Source organism: Cyanistes caeruleus, chromosome 6, assembly GCF_971803275.1.
Source record: "Cyanistes caeruleus chromosome 6, bCyaCae1.hap1.1, whole genome shotgun sequence".
Taxonomy (NCBI): domain Eukaryota; kingdom Metazoa; phylum Chordata; class Aves; order Passeriformes; family Paridae; genus Cyanistes; species Cyanistes caeruleus.
This window is the reverse complement of record NC_141706.1, coordinates 35,781,280-35,802,355: the sequence shown is the minus strand read 5'-3', so window position 1 is coordinate 35,802,355 and position 21,076 is coordinate 35,781,280. Positions and strand designations below refer to the sequence as shown.

General features: G+C 39.0%; 1 protein-coding gene and 1 long non-coding RNA gene across 37 annotated transcripts in view; one reads left to right on the top strand and one right to left on the bottom strand.

Moving 5' to 3' along the window:
* The window catches only part of RAD51B (RAD51 paralog B), a 429,615-nt gene that overhangs the window by 191,987 nt on the left and 216,552 nt on the right, over nucleotides 1–21,076 (top strand). The window lies entirely within an intron of this gene.
* LOC111930288 (uncharacterized) overlaps nucleotides 16,851–21,076 on the bottom strand; it is a 43,583-nt gene continuing 39,357 nt past the window's right edge. Inside the window, exons 3-4 of the long non-coding RNA XR_002865099.2 lie at nucleotides 19,290–19,462; nucleotides 16,851–19,184 (exon numbers count right to left, since the gene is read on the bottom strand). This is a non-coding gene — a long non-coding RNA (uncharacterized LOC111930288). The remainder of the gene's footprint in view (nucleotides 19,185–19,289; nucleotides 19,463–21,076) is intronic.

Sequence of the window (21,076 nt, the reverse complement as noted above, 5' to 3'; positions counted from 1 at the left end):
TATGTCCAGCTAAATTCCCAGATCTGTGCATAATTCTGCTTCCAGATGACAAAAAAATGCATAGTTTGCCACAGATTAAAGTGATGAATAAAATACCAATATTTCTCTACTTATACTCTGAGTCCTTGCATTCATTTGGCCTTCCCTTCTTGTCAGATTATCAACTGAAGGAGTTAGGGACTAATAATATTTTCCTCTAGCTCTAAAATCCTCAGACATGCAATGCTGTCCCTTCTTCCCTAGGAACCAAACTCAGTTTTTACTTGTAAAAACTCAAAATTTTTACTTAGCCATCTCTTAAACTGTGTCATCAGAGGGGATAGTCTGGAGGATGATGGTGGACATGGCTGTTTCACTTCCATCCTTGCTTTGAGGAATAGCCTCTGTTTAGTTCTTCCAGTCAAAGGCAACTTGGAGAAGCCTAAAGTTATTTCACATTGCGAGGCTGGTCAGACAAGCCCAGGAGAACCCTAAGAACTAATGCTTTATCATTTCCATATGAAAAATAGCTCTTGCCCAATTAAAATAATACCTTATTTTTAAAAAAAAGGGGGGGATTCAAGCTGCATTAGGCTTCATGAACACTAGTAATATTTTAAAGGGTTAAAGGACTGTTAAAGGGTTTTTTTAAACAAGTTATCTGTGTCTGTGACTGCACTATTTTTGCTATTTTTGTGAAATTCACATGACTAAATTTTACCTAATATAAAAAGTCTTTAGAAGCTATTTCTAAGCCTGTGTATTTCAGCACTAGGTAGACAGGGAAATTTGGCTTTCATTTGTGTGCTGCAAAGAGATAGGACAAGATAACCTACTGGAGGTCCCTTCTAGTTTACCAGTGCCTATGCTATTAATGTATTTGCCAGCTGCAAGCTCAAACTTCCTCTCACAAACATCAAAGCCAAACTTCATATTTCTTGGAAAAAGTTCAGGGGTGTGTTGGTATGAACAAGAACAGTATCCTCCTCCTACCCTGCACAACGTGTCAAAGCAAAAAAAAAGAATGCTGTCTTGGGCTTCTTCAGTCTCAGCTAGTACTTTCAAATCTTTGCTTGAAAAATTCAGAATTATTTTGTGTTTAAAATTGTCTCTAAACTTGCACTAGATCTGGGGAGGCCAGTGTTCAGTCTTCTGCCATTTGTGTTCATCAAGTGGCTTGTCATAGCATTGTATATTTTTAGTGCAGTGTGAGCTATGAGTTTAGTCTGACCTTTTCATCTTTGTTGCTCTGATCTTGAATTCTTTTAAGTTGTTGAGCAGAAGTAGGCTTTTGTGTTATGCAGACTGGAGTGCACTGAGCTACCATAATATCTTACACCCACAGGATTTTCCTACTTTGGTTTAGGAGCAGGAGGTTTGAAGCTAGAATCTTCAGCTTCTCTTCCGTGCTTTGTCCTTGATCCGTTGACATATTATGGTTAAACTGTTTTATTCTTCCAGCCTCAGTTTACCTTTTTTTAAAATTTGGGGCTTTATTTTTATTCTGCAACCTTTTTTTCTTAATATTTTGAGATCCTCCTAAGGGGAAAATAATGGATTGACCTTCTCCTCACCTCAGTAAGATCAGTTCTGTAGTTTATTACTTCTCTCCCTTCAAATCTCCTTTTTTCAGTCCTGGTGCCAAATGGAGTGAAAACACTGAAGGAATTATCAAGTGAACTGAGGAGCCCCCAGAGATCAGAGGCTGTTGGTTGGTTTAGGTTTGTTTATTTACTGATTTATGTGTATACTTAATGCTTAGGGTTGGACCCACAGGTGACTTAATTAAAAATAAAGTATATTCTGTGAAGCATAAACATACCTGTTTTGCAGGAACCTTGAGCTTATGAATCAAGGAGCTGTTAAACAAGTTTCTGAAACACTTCCTCCGTGTAGTTTTAAAGCTAATACTTCATGTCCTCAGAATGATAGGAATTTAAATGCATTGGAAAATATCATAACGGTTTGGCATGTTTTAAGCCTTTAGTATTTTAGCTGAATTCTCTGTAAACTGATTGCAGTCTGGTTTATACAATTTTGATTGAAAGAGGAGCTAATTAGTTACAATACATTTTTGAATAGGACAGTTCATAAATTGATATAATTTTAATATGAATTCACTCTGATTTTCTGAGATCCAAGTATTTGAGAATAGTTACTAAACCTCCTTTATTTTTTTACCATTATGGTATAATCTGTATGGAGGTTACTAGTATGTTGAAACTCAAGAACCTTCTGGCATGGTGTAAGAAAGGTCTTTTGATTATGACCCCTTATAAGGATCCTGTGAAACTTAGTAAATTTTGAATACACAAAAAGGGGATGAGTTCAAATAACACAGATGGTATTTCCAGATTGTTTGGAAGGTGAATTCCAATGATTAGGCCATATCTATGCATACTGAAGAGTAAATTTCCCAGCTGAGACTAGTGTGCAGGTGTGGACCCTAAAAATTAAAGCACATTCATGTAAAGGCAACGAGGGGACCATATCAGTATATATAAATATCTGAAGGGAGAGTACCAAGAGGATGGATCCAGGCTCTTCTTGGTGGTGCCAAATAACAGGACAAGAGGCAATGGAAAGAAACTGATTCACAGAAAGTTCCACCTGAACTTGAGGGAGAACTTCTTTACTGTGCGAGTGAGCATGCACTGGAACAAATTGCCCTGAGATATTATGGAGTCTCCCTCACTGGACATATTCAAGAAGCATCTGGATGCAGTCCTGTGCCATGTGCTCTAGGATTGACCCTGCTTGAGCAAGGAGGTTGGACCAGGTGGTCCTTCCAGCCTTACCCATTCAGAGGTTCTCTAATGCAGTTCTCTTCTTGGTTTATGGCTTATGGAGGTAGGGAAGTGCTAGAGTATAGCTTTTGCTACAGTCATGAGGATATGGGGAAGCATAGTGAGATTTGCCTCTGTGCTTTGATATGAATTACTATTCTCACCTGATGGTTTGATCAGCATTTAGGCCCAGCACCAGGAACCCTGACATGATGGGACAAGAAAGCTTAGTGAGCCACAGGATTTTGCCTCCAAGTCTGAGCCTTGGGCACCTCTGACTTCAGTGTCAGAGTTGATAGAATTGCTTAAGTCACTGGTTCTGGTTAATGTGAGCTCAGTAATGAAACAGCTGGAGTTGTTTCTTTTTAATTCTTTATTTTGCTGCTGGACTTCATGTCTCAGCTGCATTTTAAAAATCTGCTCCAGCAGAGACCCTGTAATCCTCTTCACCAGCTAACAATTCTGTGAGAAGCTTTTTATTCCTTCAGTCTGTTCTGTCTTTGAGTTACTTCTCCAGTTTTCATGAAAAAGATTGTTAGCCTTACATACTCTCAAAGGTGAGAAAGAGCTCATGTTCCTTGGCCTGCTGGAAGACAGCATATTACATTCACTCCAGGATAGGTAAACAGAGGGCCCCAGAAAGAGAAGCAACCTTGATAGAACTCATTAATACATGTTGTGGGGAAAAACATGCCTTCTCTCAAAATAGGATTTTATTCTTGTGTTTGCTCTGTGTTCACATTTCTTGTAACTCTGTGCTCTCAATGGTTGTGGAGTCTGTACTCTTGTGCTTCAGTGGAAGGAAAAAAGCCCTTCTGGTTGTAGAGAACAGCACAAGGAAATGCACCATCATTACAGGGCCTGGAACAAATTATATTAACCATTAGGGGAAATGATACCGTGATTATTTCTGCAGGAGGCAGGGTTGTGGTGGTGTATGGAGCAGTTAGATTTCATGATAACAGTTGTCATGTTCGCCTGTACTAATTTTGATGCCATATTTCACCAAGTGGGAAGTAGTGACATAATAACAGCCAGCCAAATTTTAACGGCTTTTTAATCAAAAGATAGATCTTTTGGTAAAACAGTGCTGCAGAGACTGTATGTGTCTGTGGAAGTTCCAGGTTGAATGACATATGCATAATCACTTGATCTAGACTACAGAAAGGTTGAAAACTGTTAGCAGGAGCATTCAAAGACCTCTATGCATCAGTTTAAGAGAATCTCTATTCCTCATATCCTAATTGCCACGATGAGAACATGCAAAGTTTTACTGCTTTGTTGTGGTTTCTTTCTGAAGACATGATGTGACCTAAAATAATTAATCAATGATTTGTAATCCAAAAACCCTTCAGGTACATTTGCTGGGAATCATTTGTCTATATAATGAGAAGAACAGTAACAGAAATGATTACAGTCATAGTTGAGTGGCTAGAAGTTGCTGCCTCTGAGCTGCTAGGTATCTTACCTCCACTGAGAAAAAGTGCAACTGAGTACGTGCTACACCTTCCAGTGTAAAGTAGAATGGGTTTCCATGAATCCTGCTGCACACATCAGCTTACTCCTGTGTTCCCATAACTGCATTGAGCTTGAGAGACCCATGCATGGGTCACTCACTGAGTTTCAGCTGATGGCATGTAGCTGTAAAGTATTGTAAGAATTCGCAGTTGGTCATTTCCTTATGCCCTAAAAATGTTTAAAAGTAAGATTAACTCATATTTCAGTATGGGTGAATGTAGAACTTTTTACTGAGGTCCTGCAAATCAGTGGTTTAAATCAGAAACAGAAGACCTGGCTTGGTTCGAATTCCTTCTGCAGTCCTACACGTTGCACCTCAGTGTTGATGGAACTTATCTTTCAAATTACATTGTAAAAAAATGAATTCAACGGTAAGAAAGAGCTAAACACCACTTGCCCCTGTGCACAATGACCAATTAAATTCTGTCTTAACTCACTGTGGGTTATTCTTAAATCTGTACAGAGGCTGGGGAAAAAAAATATTCAGCAATCGGTAGCACTCAGTCCCATTTCTTCTGGAGTTTTATAGTACCATCACTGAATCTTCCTTCTGATGGAACTGGAAGGGACCAGGAGGATTTTGATTCATGGGAAAGCATCACTATGGGAATTATATTTGGCTTGTGGCATTACATGAAAGGCAAGTCTCACCTGCAGAACTTGAAGCAGTTAAGAGTGATTCGAGGTACAAATGCTATACCCAAAAGGGTATTGCAGGGGTGAGGGGACAGAGGATGATTTTAGAGCCTCACGCCTATATTCTACTTGCAGTTCCAGCTGGGTTTCCTCTGGGTTTACTGCAGGATGTTTGAAAAAAGTAGCTCCTTGTTAATCTCAGGCAGTTTCTATGATTGATGATTCCCCTTAATCGTAAAAAGAGCACATTGGTGTTTCTGCTTAACTTGTGTCTATTTCCTGCTTTATTATAGCAATAATGATTTATTGTCTTAAATTATGGGAGTTTATAATCTGTTAGCCTTTTTTGGAGGTTGAAGCTGGGTGCTCTGTCATGTGAATTAACTTCTTCCCAGTGACAGTCTGGTCCTAAAATATTATGTTGAAACCCAAACATAATACAAAAATAAAAGATAGTACACGGTTAGTGCATTATTTCTTAATTTAATTAAAATAGAGAGCATGAGCGGATTTTGCATGTTTTACATGAACAAAATTAATCTAGTCTGGACTCTACTAGTCTTCTCATAATATCAGTTACACTAAAAATAATAAAAAGCATTCAGAGGAGAGGTGGTCACTAGTGGTCACAGTGCAGTACAGGAAGATGGGTGAAGAAATGGTAGAAAGAGGAAATGCCCAGAATTTAACTAAAGGAAGGTTGTGTTTTTACTAATGTCTACTCTCCTAAAATGTCCTTCTATTGCTCCAGTCCCTCAGGCGACCTACAGAATATTCCTGCATGAGCTGATGCCAGAGTAGGGCCAGGAAGGGTAAAAAAGACAGTGGCTCAAATATGAGTAGCTGCACTGTTAACAGTGGAAAATTTGTCACAAAGAAAGCAAACCAGATGCTACTACTGAGTATGCAGCCATGATTCTTTAGGAGTAATTTGAGCCAGTCTGATACCTGGCAGGAGAGTTCTTGTTTCAGGCTGGCACATGGATATGCAAGGCAGTAGTTTGGGAACGTTTTAGCTGAATATCCGGAAGTTGTTTCTGAGCACAAAATCTGTTAGGCCAGCTGTTCCCAAATGGTTTGGGCTTGTGCCTCTGTTTTTGGTGGTGAACTCACCCCAGCCAAGCTTGCGACCCTAAAGACTAACATAAACAATCACATCTCTGTCAGGCTTGCGACCCCACTCTGTGCGCTGTGACCCTGCTGGAGGTTACAACCCCTGGCTTGGGAATTGCTGGAGTAGACTGTCAGATAGTCCTGCTGGGGGAGCGCGGTTACGCCCCATCCAGGCCAGGATCATCACAACAAATGCCTTCAGATCTCACAGTAATTTGTAGACCCCTGCCACCAGTCTGAGAGAGCAGCTTATTAGAGCTGACATGTCACTTTGGTACATCAGGAACATCTTGGAGATCAAAAGGTCGTGGTCCTCCCACGCTGCCACAGTCTTTCTTCATGAACTCGCCTCTCCGCCTTGCTTCCCTGTCAGTTGGCTGGCAGCGAGCCCCGGCGCCCTCGTGGCGCGGCTGACTCGGCCACGGCTGCTGGATGGGTACCAGCTGCAACTTCTGCCACAAGCCACCCTTTCCAAAACCCTTCTCCCTGAGTACTCCTTGCCTTAACAGAAGGGTTGATGTCTGTCTCTCTCTGCTGAAATAATTGAACGTTATGTTCAAAGTAATTAGAAGCTATATAGGGCAGCGCTAGTGGAGATGGGCTAAGCCTTCCCCTATATTTTGTAAAACTATTCCTGTTATTCATACACCTGTACATATGAACACAGTCTTACAGATGTAGGATGCTGATGGAGAAATGAACAGAAGGTAACCTTGTGTGATGGCTGGTGTAGCCTGCAAAGGCTGAGGGCTTGATGAGCCATGCAAATAGTCTTTTTAGCATAAAATGACAAGTTAATGTCCTAAATAGACATCTAATTTTTAAGCCTTGATCTGTTGCAATTTTAAGCGGAGTTTATAAACAAAATCAAAAATAGATTTCAAATTTGTTTTTTTGAAAGCATTCATTACCATAATAGAAAATAGTACCATTTTAATAGCTAACTGATAGTGCAAGGCCAGTGACTTGATGATTTACAGGCATGGAAGTTTGACAGTGGCATTGTTCTCTAAATCCAACAAGGGGAGGGGCCTGCAACACATGATTTATTTTTACTTACAGTTTTGTCAACAGATCCTGAAAATTGCCAATGATGGCAAGAAGGAAAGAGGAGGATATGGTGCAGAAAAATCGTAAAATTGCCTATCGTTTGGATTAAAACCTGCATTGGATAAATTAGCCTGGAATTCAGTCTGCTCAAGTTGAGTTTCAGGGCTTTATGTGGAGTGCTTTGTTTTAAGATGTTGCTGGACTGATTTTCTGTCAGGCAGGTGCATAGAAGTCATTACACTGAAAATGAGAACAGCGAAGCCAAGTTGTGGACTGTGTAAGTCCTTCAACTAAATGGTCAGAAAATCCGATGTTACTGGTCATTGTACATGTACTGTAAAAAAGAAAAAAAAATATTTGAAACTTTGTGTCTGTAACTTGATCATCCCACACTAATTACACATCAGAAAAATGGAGCATGAAGTCTCCTCCATCTGTCCAGGTTGGATTTGGTGCACAAAGGAGCATATCCAATTCATAGTACCTCTTAGGTAATCAGATTAATATCTCCTGAACTGAATTTACCCTTTTGATAGTGAGTCTTTCATGTGCTGTGTTTCACATATCACATTCTGTTGAAGCTCTGTGGCTTTTCAGTAATTTCCTTGAAATCTATATGTGGTATGTCTGCCCTCCTTTGAGCTGTTCTTGGGACACGCATCAATTAGATGTGTTTTTGGCACTCTCCTAATGGCATAGTTTCCCTGGAGTCAAAACCTGCTCCAAAAACTGAGATCATTTGTTTAATTTAAAAGCAAAAGGGTATGGAACTACAATTTCAGGCTTCAACAGCTATACTTCTGTAGCTTTGAAGGAATGGGGGGAAAACTTTTATGTCTTACACACAAAATAAATAAATTCTTGAGTTCTTAAAATATATGATTCCATCCAGTTTTTTGCTTCCCTTGCTTATCTTTCAATTTTCATTCTTTTTTTTTAAAGAGTAGATTTTTGACTTGTCAAATTTCATTGTTTATTGGTTTTGCTTAGCAAAGCACAAGGCTGGATTTTGTAATTTGGTTCTAAGCAAGAACTGTAAATTACGCAGGATGGTGCATAATTAAAATTTATTACAAGCAATCTAAATACAGAATTCTATTTCAAGTGTTTGAAGCTTTTGGCTCTAAGACATTCTGGGAATGGATACTGTATAGGAGGTTCTATATTTTTTTCAAGTAAACTGAAAGCATGAAAACTTCCATGTTCAACCAATTCCTCCAGTAAGTCTCATTTTGTACCTCAGATTTCTTCCAGCCTGCATTTGCAGTGGGCTTTTCACTGAGAATTTGAAACAAGTCCTCAATGATCTTTGCTTGTTGCATGTTTGCTCATTACGTGGGGTGGTTTTGATGTGCAGCAACTAGAGAACTTCTATAAGAAATTAAACCAGAACTTTTGGTACTAGTTAGCTCCATTCTGTCCAGCAGTGCTCAAAGCCATCCTGGACACAGAAGAATCTAAGCCAGTTGCTGGTCATCAAGCCACAGCCAGAGCAGGGACATTCTCACAGGGAACCAGAGCAGGCAAGTTTGGAACAGAACAATGATGCAGTTAGAGGAGGATCAACACCAGCTCTTTTGGTTGTCTGACACTGCTGTGCCAAATTATTTGTTAATGGGAACTTGCTTCTTAAACAAAAATATGAAATTATTTCTCTTGTGTGTTTTTTATATGAGTCAGGAAATACAGACCACTTCCAAAGATCAGTAGGAGGGCTTAATAATAAGCTGTAATGCCAGTTGCCTGACTTGTGGTTACTGAGCTCAGGTAATACTTAATCACAAGAAACAGCAGTAGGCATTTCAGCAGGGTAACAGCTCAAATCCTGGCTGATGGGATTTGACAAGCTCATTTGTGCTCAAGCCTGGGCTGCCATGTCTTCCATTTACTGTTGTTTATGCTATGAAATACGACATTTTTTCTCCCTTTGGCCTACAGTAATATCTCAGCGGCAGTAAACATTTGCCTCAAGTACCAAATTCCTGGGTCCAGTCATCATCAGCATCTGATGCTGAATGATCTTTCATAAATACCATCCAACTCACTTTTCCCTTGCTGTCCCCTCTGTTTCAACTTCAAACTGATAATGCTGATGTTTTGTCTTAGAACTTGAAACAAGGCCTGTCATGTTGACAGTTATGCTACCCACTGAAAACTGCTACCCACTGAAGGATGAGTGACTAAGAAGATGGGCCTGCAGGGGCTTTTTGAGCTTTAGAAGTATGTAAATCTTTCCCTGTTAATGTTTGGAAGGAATGAAGTTTAGGACAAACTTTAGTGCCTTCAAGCTAATAGAGTGCCTGTCAGTGACCGAATCTGAATCTCAAGAGGAAGAGTTCACAGTGGGTTCAGCTTAAAATGCCAGAAATCTCATGGAGCCTTTAGTTTGCGGTTTTGACTGTGCACCAGAATCATGCAAACTAGCAAAGACTGGTGACATTCTTTTCCTCCAGGTTCGTATGAGGTAACTCTGAACAGCATGAGATCAACATGTCAAGTCCTTAATGGCTTTTGGCCAAGTCCTTGTCTTGGCTTACTGTCCAAAACTGCCCAGTTCTGCTTTTCCTGAGGGTGCATCTGCCTCTTAGTCAGCGTTGTGATGGTCATGTGAACTAGCATGAAATGAGCTGTTGGGATCCAGAGGGTTCCAGCAGCAGATGAGTCACAGAGGCAGAGAGGTCAGCACAGCGTAATCTTTCTAGTATTTACCACACACCGTGTAGCTATATCCTGACATGAACCTGCCTTCTGTTCAAATGAAATGCCTGGATGAGAAAATCCTGTGGGTGAGAGGAGGTTCTGTCACTTTAGTGCCATTCTGACAGTGTAAAGGACTTGGAAAACTTATTTTAATGAGCTGTGGATTTTCCTTAGGGATAACTTGTTTTCCTCCCTTGTTCTAACGAAGTATTTGTGTCCTGTAGGCTGAATAGTCATTGAAGGCCAGTTCAGTGGTATGTAATATGTGCCCATGCAATACAGGGCAACTTGGACTTTATTATAGCTTCAGCCCAGGATTTGGTGTTTCTTTCTAAGGTGGTAGAAGGTCATCTACATTTTGGTGTAGTGCAGTTTTGAATCAAAAGCATTTTAAACAAATAAATAAAGATTGCAACTTTCTGTGTCTGTAAAACAGTGGATTTTCAGCAAATCTCAACATGATAATATACTTTGATTGTGCTGAAAATTTTTGTGACAACTGCGATATGACTGGAAACAAAAATGTGTTTTATCAGAAGTAGCATGTTCTGTGGAAATGTGTTTTTGCTTGTAAAACAAAGATCTTGAACACAAAAGGGAGACAAGGCAGAGGTTCTTGATCACAGCTAAAGAGATGTTACACAAAATAACATCTGGGTTATTGTATGAATGGGTCTTTTTTTCTCTCTCTCTCTCACTATTCTTGCACCCTTGAAACTAAAAAGATATTGTTTTTCAAGGTTTTACTTTTGATAAAACAGTGAAGAATAAAACAAACAAAAAAAACCAGTTTCTCAGTCAGCCCCACTTCTTAGTTCCATATGAAATTACGTGGTGCTTGTCTTGAATTTTGCATAGGTACTTTTGGTAGTGGTGTGCCGTATTCTAATTGCTCTGATAAACAATACCTTGCCAGTGATTGCCTTGCTGCAGATAGTGGTGAGCAATTCCTACACTCAATGGTGCCATTGAAAATGTTTGAGAGATTGCTGTCCACTTCCAGCAGTTTAATTGCTAATGATGTGTTATTACTTCAGAATTTAATAGCTGTTTCTGGTTATGATAGAGTTGGCTTAAACCTGCAAGCTTTTTAAAACTGCATTTGTTGCTTCCTCTTTGCAGTGTGGTTTCCTCCTTTGCTACCTTCAAAACATTGTGGTCTGAGGTGTTGGGTGAGGTGACATGTCCTATTTACACTCAGTTGGAAAAGACTGCGTCATGGGCACTCGAAGCTCTGTGGTGTTTTCGTAGTTCAGACACTCAGATGTGGCTTCCTGTCATCACCTGATTACTTACTTTGAATGCTAAAATAATCTTGCTACCTTTGGTATTATTGTCTGAACCTTGAGAAGAGGACAGGCATAGATTTTAATGTTATCTTGGTGGGCTGTCTGCTGTGGAGTGAGCATGGTGATCATCAAAACATAACATGGCACACACTCCCTCATAGTTAACCTCAGAAGAAAGCCTTTTGTCTCATTGGCTGCCTCTGCTGCCTTTCCAGTCTCCTTCTCCATCTCCATGGACACAATTCCATATTGATTCACTCATTGGGGCAGTCACACTCTTGTTGACACACAGTTCTTTAAAGCATTAAATTAAGATATCAAGACCTAGCAATACCAAATCACGTAAGTAAAAAAAGGTAGGAGGGTCTGAACAGAAAATATTTTTGCCCCTTAGTCTCATAAAATCCTGTGATGCCCTGACTGGTTGTGGTCAGTATAAACTCTTCCAGCCAGGGCCTTGTGCCTTCAGTGTCTGAGCTGTAATAGCCCTGAGTGTCTCATTACTACCAGCTAATAAACCAATTAGTGATAATTTTGTTCTTCCATTTTTGTCTCCATGTGGTTCGACCATGTAGTGGCAACAGTTGATAACAAGTATTCTTCCTCTTCCCTATTTCCAGCATTAAAGCTGTCCTGTGCTTGAAGGTTCTGTGATCAGAATTGTGATAACAGAACAAATAGGCCAGGAAACAAAACTTAAAATGTTTACCTAAATCTCACTGTTCACCAGCCCTGAAAATGGCCCTGCCATGCTTTCCTGCCATTCCCCAATTCCTTGAAATGGGAAACATTGAAACAGTCTTGTAGTAGATGTGTTTAGTTGCAGGGCTCTCAATCAGCTTTGTATCTGTTGGAACTAAGAAGTTCAACATACAAAATAGTGTCATTCATTGTTTATCCTCCATGTTTTGGCAGAAATGTGTCAAAAACAGCTCAGCAGGGTTGCTGCAGCCTACCTTTTTGAAAGCAGCTGGTGATTTCAGGTATCTCAGGCTCTGGAGTCTGTGCTGAGATACCTTAAAGGGCATAAAGATTTTCTCTTCTGGTTTGGTTTTGGATTGTTGTTTTATTTTACAAAATCAAGGATTAAAGAATCAGACCCTTCACATTAGGCTTCTGGATAAATTGAAGTACTAAAAAAATGTTTTCCTGTACTTGTTTTCTTCTTTTTAAAATAACAGCACTTTCTTCCCTTACCCTTTTATTTTCTTTCTGTGCCAATTCTAGTATCACTTTGAGGTTCTTTTGTGTTTCCTTCTGCATTTTTTACACTGCCTGTTTCTTTCTTTCCATTTACACTCTGAACACTACAGACTGCACAGAGCAGTTGTACTGTCTCTATCATTTTCAAAATCTGGATGGGTAAAGGCTTGAGTAGGCTGGTCTGATAGCTGTCCCAGGAGGTAGGATGAGAGACCTGAGGTCCCTTCCAGCTGGAAATATTCTTGGAGCTTATGATGCTACATTTTTGTCTGTTCTGTACTTTTCTTTATTACTATCATTTTCTATATATGCTCTTCTTTGCTGTGCTATGTTTGTTACACCTATTTTTTAATTTGTACACAAGGTTGCACATTTTGATGAGTCTCTAATGTGTACTGGAGCTATTAACTGGGACTCTTTCAAAAGACAGGGATCTTAATTTTCCTAATAGCTAATTCCCTAATTATAAATCTACTTACTTTGATGCTGTTAATGTGCTGGTGGCTTGAAGATTATCTTTTCTGTCAACTCAAGTTTGTAAATACTTAATAAATTTTGAGATGGAATAGTGCTGCTTGCAGGCAGGAGTAGAAAAACATTTTCTCTTCTGAAGCCTTCTGTCTGATTTTAGAATATTTTGAAGAAATTCTGGTGTTTTTTTCCCCCAAGGCTGAACTCTGCAAATAGGATAATTCTTTTCCTCTTGAAACAAACAATGAATTTTTTAATGGAAAAACTACTTTTGTTGGTAAGCCCCAGGTAGTGATTAATAGAATGTACAGACCTAGGACATCCCTTATTTTGGCTTAATGAGAACTCTGGCCTCCCAAATCTCTTACAGTACACATTCCCCTGTAACTCACAGCCCACTTCTCTCCTCTCATACTAATCCCAGGATAACACTAAACTGCCAGTAAGTTACAGCCTTCAAATGTTGACATTCCTTGAAAAAGTAACTGGGCGTAACATCAGTGATGAACTTACTGTTACTAACCAGATGTAACCAAGGTGTGTTTAAAGAGACTCTTTTAAATCACACCTCATGGTCAATATTAACGTTTTCCTAGCACCTAATATAGGCTAGATGAAAAGGATTTTGGTGCTTTCAGGGTATTGACAGAAACAACTGTGCCTTCTGCTTACATCCGTAGTTAGGAAAATATTTGCTAAAAACAGACTGTACTTTTTTAATGGATTTTAGTATTACTTTAAGGCATTAAGCTGAGCTCTCTGCAAGCTGTAGTCTCCTTCCTCTTGTCCTTGGACTGTTGAACACAAGCAGTGGTGACACAAGCTGTTCTACTGCCTTATCAGTGTATTTCAGCTTTGATCTGGAGACTCCACATCCCATCACTCAGCATGGAATCTCAGGCTCTCATTTAGTCCTTTGCTGAATTTCTAAAGTTGTTGTGAAGGTCACTGATGATGTAGATCCTACAGTATGCAGTGAAATTGGTAAGCTGACAAATTCATTTTGCATCAGACTGTAAACAACTCTCTGATGGTTATGACATTCATCTACTACTGACCTGTCCTGGATGCAAACCAGTGACCTAAAGGTGAAACATTTCTCCTACAGCCAGTCAGTTTCTTGACTTAGGCCAAACTAATGACCCAACAGTAAGACTTGTATTTCACTCCATGGCCAAAGACTGAGTCAGAAATTCCAAGTAACTACAGTTGATAGACCATAGTTTTTGAACTTTAAGCACTTAGGCACGAAAAGCTTGGAGAAGTTGCAGCCATGAGCTGGCAGACAGACCTGATTTTCTGAGCATCTCTGACTAACAGTTTCCACCAGTAGGTTCCCTGTGGTTCTAGGCTTAAGGCCCTGTGTATGATAGATAGATAGATAGATAGATAGATAGATAGATAGATAGATAGATAGATAGATAGATAGAGGCATGCATGCATGGGTGTATTTACAGCAAGCAATCTTGATACTTATATTAGCTTGAGTTATTTCCTTGTTAATGAAGAAGGAATGTAAGCAAAGGCTTTTGCTCCCTGCCCAGACTGTTCTCAGAAGGCTTACTGCTAGAGTAATCCAGAAACTGTGAAATCAGTCAGTGATGATGCTGGGGAACCTACTTCTGCCCTCTGGATAAATCCTGCAGAAGACAGGTCACTGATAAGGAAGCATCATGCTGTTTATACCTTCATGCTTGTGCAACAAATGTTGCAACATGAAACAAATAAAAGATAATGTAACATGCTTCTTTAAGTTTGACCTTTGGCCCCTTGGGCTTTACAGCTAAATCCCTGATGGACCATAGGGGAACAGGGTAGGTCCACATGTTAAACTCTTGACTGTGTTCATTTCAACATACAATCTGTTGCCCTAAAATGAAAATTTCAATCTGTACGGAAGACAACTGTCAGTGCATATGACTAAAACCAGTTAATAAAATGGGTGTCCATATTCCCCAAAATGTCCAAATGATTTGAAATAATAGTGCATACAAGAACTCTGGGATGCTAGAATGAAGGTACACTTTCCTTTTAAACACCAGCAGCAACTGGTAACTCTTTTGAAAATTAATTTTCAGTTGTGAATTTAATTCTCTGGAATAGTGCCAGACCCACTCCATCAATGTGATGGTTTTCTAGGCAATTTCCAAGATGGATAATAGGACAGAAGGCTTTCCCCTTTTTGACTCACAGCATACTAGCACACAACTTTTATAGGACATGTTCGTGATTTAATGGGTTATTCCATTTCTCTCCTTGTCTGGTTTTTAGCTCCTTTTTCAGGTTAGCCATCATTCTGTGTAGTTCTACTATAGCCAAGTAGAGGCAATGTAAACCCAGGGAAAGAATTCAAGTTTGTGCATACAGCATAAGAAACAGCTTTAAACCATGATCCAGAGATTATCCCAGGGTGGGAAAGTAGTTGAAAGTTCATCAGCAGAAGCTGTCTTTCTAATCAGCTCTGGCCAAGGGCCCCTTGATGGGATCCTGATATGCTTTAACAGGATATCCAAATAGAAAAGAGGAATGATGTTTATGTCTGTACCCAGGAGTGATAGAATTCTGCTGGAGTTTATGTTCAGTTTTGATTCTCAGAATTTAAGCAGGATATAGAGATACTACGGGAGACAACAAGAACCAGTCCATGCTGTAGAAGTCTTTTCTATAAAAGGCTTTAGGAGGCTGGTGACAGTGTGAGACTACAGTGGTACTTATGCTTGGAATTGTTATTTCTTCTTGCTTGTGTGGACAAATGTGTATGAGCGTGCAGTGACTGGAACTATGGTGAAGCTTCAGCCTTAGAAAGATACAGCTTCCTTGCAGTATGAGTGACAGCTTTGGAGCAGCTCACCTGTGAAGCTGATATGCAAGCTATTGATTTATTTAACACCACATGGAACATCTGTATAGAAAGAGTCCTCAACTCATCTTCTTGAGGTTTAGACTGGGGAAGATACTCACAGGAAACTGCTGACTATATGTGCAGCCATGAAAGGGGAAGGGAAAATGAGATTGGTAAATGAAAGACCAGCTGAATGCAGTCTATTTGGTATAGTTTATAGATGAAGGCATAAAACTTTTTTTGCAATGTAATCATTGAGTTTCTGAACAGTTTTGTCAGAACCTGGCAAAGAAATGCATCTGTGGAAGAAATGAAGATCTGAAATCATCCTGAGGCATGCAGTAAAGTGCATACTTATAACTCTGCACTTCACTAACAATACTTTTATGTTTTTCTAGAAGTTTTTATAAAATACTTTAATGGAAAACTCTTCTTTCATTTTTCTAGGCATTATGTCTAAGGAGTAACTTACTCCTTCTCACTGATAGCATGTGTGCATACTGTTATTTCTGCATGCAGTGACATGTGAGCTTGGTGAGGTGCACAAACCACATGTTCTTTTGAAACATACCCTCATGAAACTTCTGGGTTTCTGAGAAAGGATGGATGGCTGCAAATTACAGTTTCTGAATATGAAAAGTAGAATTGTTGTATAAGTAGTTGTTGTGGAAGAGCTTACCTCCCTTTTTCACCGACTCCGGGCAGAAGTTTTCATAGCCTCTTGCTGGATGCAGCTTTTCCTGGCCACATGCTGCTCAGTCCTTTGTGTTTGTAGTGGAGATCAAAAGCATAGAAAAGCTCCTTTGAGCTGTGGCCAGTAGTATTTACGAAACAAACAATCATTCACTGAGACACTGGATGGCTCAGGAGGCTCTGCATGCTTGCCAGTGTGCTGGATGCAGAGGGCTCAGCTGAAAACCACAGGTCTGATTTGCAAGATGTGTGGTAAGGTGTGACTGCTGCCCTGTTTTAAAGGGAACATTCAAGTGGTTGATTGCTGTCACTAAAAAAGTTACAAAAAAGTTATAAAAGTTGTTCATTTGTAATCTGTAGACATTAAAAATACATCCAAAATGATACCTGCCTCTAACTGAGTGGGATTTCTGAATTGTACTGAGGCCATCAATTATTTCCACAGCTATAACTGAGTTTACCTCACTTATATAAGTGAGTCAAGTTCTTAGTTCTCCCTGTAGCCAGATGTAGATTATTGGTATGAAAAGTGATGATCCAGTACAGAAACAGGTCCTGATGAGATTAGCCACTTATATAAAGTGAGATTTTATTATTTTCTATCACATTACATATCACTGAACTATGTTTAAATGTCAGTAGATATTTTGTGAATAATGAGCACAGCCCAGCATCCCTCATCAGTCTCAAGAACCTGATCAGTTACAGGAGCAGGACAAAGAATGCATAGTCTGAGTTTCCCTATAGAAGACATCAGATATTTCTTTTTCTTCGCAGAAATTGTTGTCATTGTAAATGTCTTGACAATAAAAGCAGTGATGATGAAAACAGGTGTTGTAGCTATGGCTCTTGAAATATTTACTGATGTGTGAATCCCCAGTGCCCTAGTATGGTTAGCTGGCAGGCTAGAAACACCAGGACTGGGCTGGCAGCCTGGAAGTTGATATTTAGGGGGAAAAAAAAAAGAAAAAAAAAAAAAAAAAAAAGAGAGAGAGATTAGTTTTTAACATAGTAAAGTAATATCCAGTTACTTTACCATGTTATAGGCAGAGGATAGATTGAAGACATGTTGATGCCAGGAATGGTGGTTTGTGGAAATGCCTTTGTAGGCCAAGTTCTCTCAGTGGGCTACAGAGTAACTACACTGTAAACTGGTAAAGAGGTGGAAGCAACTTGAGTACTCAAAAGGCTGTAGGTTCCCAGCTCAAGGTTAAGGGCATTAGGTCTGGGTGAAGCCCTTCTAGTCAAACAACACAGCCCAAATGCTCAAACTTCTCTCAGAACAGGTGAACTCTGGTTTACACCTACAGATGAAGGTGTTACATTTCACAAACTGGCCTATTCTTTGAGGTGTCTGTTTAGGACTTGGCTCTGGTTGTTTGAAACATTAGGTCGGTTTCTGGATGAAGACGTATGACAGAATTTGGAGGTATCAGAAATCTGTGTGTTCTCCCACATTTTGTCAAGTTAGGAGAAGGAATGTTTTTATCATGGAACATTGAAGGCAACAGGAATGAGCCTTGAATCCTGGTTTGTTAGCTGAAGAAGTACTCAGGATCTCACTTGGCAATGTGTGGCTCACAAAAACTTTAGCTAAGACTATTTACGGAAGTGGAACTTTCAAATGAGGCACTGGAGTCCCTAAGTTAAACGGTGGCTAGAATAAAGCACAGGAGGGACCCCCTGGATTTGTCTTTCCTTTAGGTGATCAAATTTCATGTGTTTGGATTAATGAGATGTTTGGATGCCTAATGGAAGGTACTGAAAGGGACTGGAAATTTTTGAAGCTGCTTCATCCAGTTTACTCAGATAGCACAGCTTAGTCCTTAAGGTCTCTGCACAAGTGTTTATACATTCTGACTTGTGTAAGAACAGCTTTCTGCTTCTGTATTTTTTTACTTTCTGAATCAAAATTAAATACCAGCTACAATATTGTAACCTTTAAAATGTTCTGTGAAGGAAGATTTTGGAGAGTCAAGTTTTTTGTTTATCAGGCCTTATGTTATTGTGGGTTGTTCTTTTTTTCTCAGTAACTACTTCATACTTCATACTCCAGATCAAGCCTACTCAGTAGGAGGAATTGAAGGATCACAAATAGAAGATGAAGGACTTCTCCTCTGCCCTCTCAAGAGGAACTGGGTTCTTCTTTCTCAGCACTTCTTTCCCAACATGCCCAAGCCCTGCTATGTTTGGAAATGGGATTTAGATTAAAAGTGACCTTGTTTTGTGATTTCTGTGCATTCAGAAAGAAGTTATCTGTCTTGCAAATGGCATATTCTTGCTACATCTGGCAAAAAAGCAGGAGAGTCAGCAAACAGGGGCTGTTGCTTGTGTCTTCCTGTGAATTAACATCTCATTTTTCGATTGGCTTCCTGTTATCTGACAGAACTCTTGTGTAACTTCACTTCCTCAGAAATAACTGTCTCTCCTGGGTATCTCATGGTGAAGTGCTGGTTTCAGCTTCCTTTTGACTGTGTTCCAACTTAAATGATAATGGATCTTTCTGTTCTATTTGGTTGCTGCACTCCATGCTCATCTTCACAATTATTACTGAAATTGCTGAATTATTTGCCAATGCATGCAGTGGTCTCCTCCATGTCTCCAAGGATAGTTTAAAATGTTCAGTTACTAGCTTGACTGGGTTACAGAATGCAATTCAAGTGCTGTTCAGTTCTATTATTATTTCACCTTTTTTATACCTGATATGGCTGTAAACAATTCCATATAGACATTAATCATCATTTTTGTCCTGAGGGACCTTTTCAGGAAGTCAAGGAGGTGAAGTTGCAGAGGATAAAGCCATGCAGCACAGAATGATATATTAATATATTTTCAGAAAAAAAATGTTTTGTAGAGATAGTTTCTCCAAATATGACATTCTTTGTTGTTGTTGTTCTCAGGGGGCTGTTGAAAAATGAAAAAAAAAAAAAGAAAATAAAAGATAGGGAAGTTATTTAGTAAAATTAAAGGAAACTTCTAAGCTTACATTTGTAAAGCCCTTTTATTTACCTGATTTGGATGATCTAAAAAAATTTTAAAGTCCATTTCCATACTTGTTCAAGCTAGACTTCTTCAAAAGACAGGAGTATCAAATTCTAATGTGTAGTTTCCTTTCAGCATAAATATTCTTCAGGAGATGAGTGTTTGAACCAGCTGTGACTTTCATATACCACCAATCTCTCCTAAATAAACACAAAGCTGGTTTAGTATATAATAAAAGAGATATCTATCTGTGTGCCTATGCATGTGTATATGCATGTAGATAAATTAATTGATAACCACAAAGAAGTCTGCAAAAGAAGTCTTTTGCAATTGATCTGATGGGGCAATTTGGATGAATGGTCATTCCTTTTATGTTTTTCTTTGGAGTTGTTATGATTATCAAATCTTTTTCCATCTAATAATGAAATACTTTATTTTGGGAAATTGCAGACTAGTCTGTGGTCAACCACTCATTGATTTAAAACAACAACAACAACAAAACAGCCAACAAAACCACAAAAAACCCCAAAATGGTCTTCAGAGCCAAAAGCTAAACACCAGTACCTTCAGATGCGTTTGTCTAAGATGGAATTTGAAGGTGGAGACACTAGTCATAATTCTGAGAGAATATGTGTAAAAATTTTGCATATATAGGTGTTGTCAATTATCAGTTCTTTAGCTGAACACATCATGCACTTCACATCTTGCCTCTTGTGATATTTGCAGTTCTAGCATTAAAACATTTAACTTTCTCTTGAGATCATAAATAAACTTCCTGGGCCTTGGTTCTCAAAAAACATGATAACTTTGAAATTTGTTTTTATGGATTAAGTGTCAGGAACAGTGTCCTCCTAAAATGCAACACAGTAAAAGATCAAGGTTGTGGTTGGTGGTAAATTATATGTGGTAAATGTTGCTGAGGGAGTGACTTGTAGTTCCTTGTGACTAAGGAATAGGAGAGTGGATCATTTCCTTTATTGTATGAACCCTTCTCTTTAAAACAGAAATAATATTAAATGATAGGCCAATCAAAATAAACCTTCCAAAGGAACATTCTGCTATGATTAGGTCTGTTTTTACTACCCTGTGTAGTATCAGGACTAGTGACAAAGCTAGAATTACATCAGCACAAAACTGGTCAAGTAAGAAATGTAAAGCTGCATCTCATACAAACCTTTATCACTAACAAAATTAGTCCTTTGTACATACAGGGTACTCTTTTGATCTCTTGGGTTGTAAATGCTGGTAATAATAACCCTGATGCCACTTTACAGTGTGTAAAGCTTGCATACAAATGCTAGCTTGTATAAGCACCCCTATGTTCTTCCCAGATTTGCCATTTTCATCCTTTTTTTTAACCCCCTGCACACTTTTTATATAATTTTGTATCCTTAAATTTCTTTATTGCAGGGACTATTTAAATATTTCTATTTAAACACAATTGTCTGAAACTGTAGATCTCAGATAATGGAAAGAAACGTTATTTTTTATTACAACATATTCAATGTGTCCAATCACAAAAAAATACCATATCACATTATCTTCAAATGGATAATGAATGTATTCTTTTAGGGTGCTCTTTCAGCACTGAATGTTAGCAGGGTTTAAAAATAGTGTCTTTGAAGAAAAGACAATCCAACAAAAGTGATTAACCTTTAGGGATCTGAACTTCAGTTTTGAAATAAGTCAATACCAGTGCAAAAGGACTGGAAGTTTTCTGTTGCATGTAAATCTGGTCTTGTGTTTTTATGAGAGGTGATAAGGTCAAACCTTCAAATAATGATGGTTGCCATATAACGTCTTCATAGGTATTT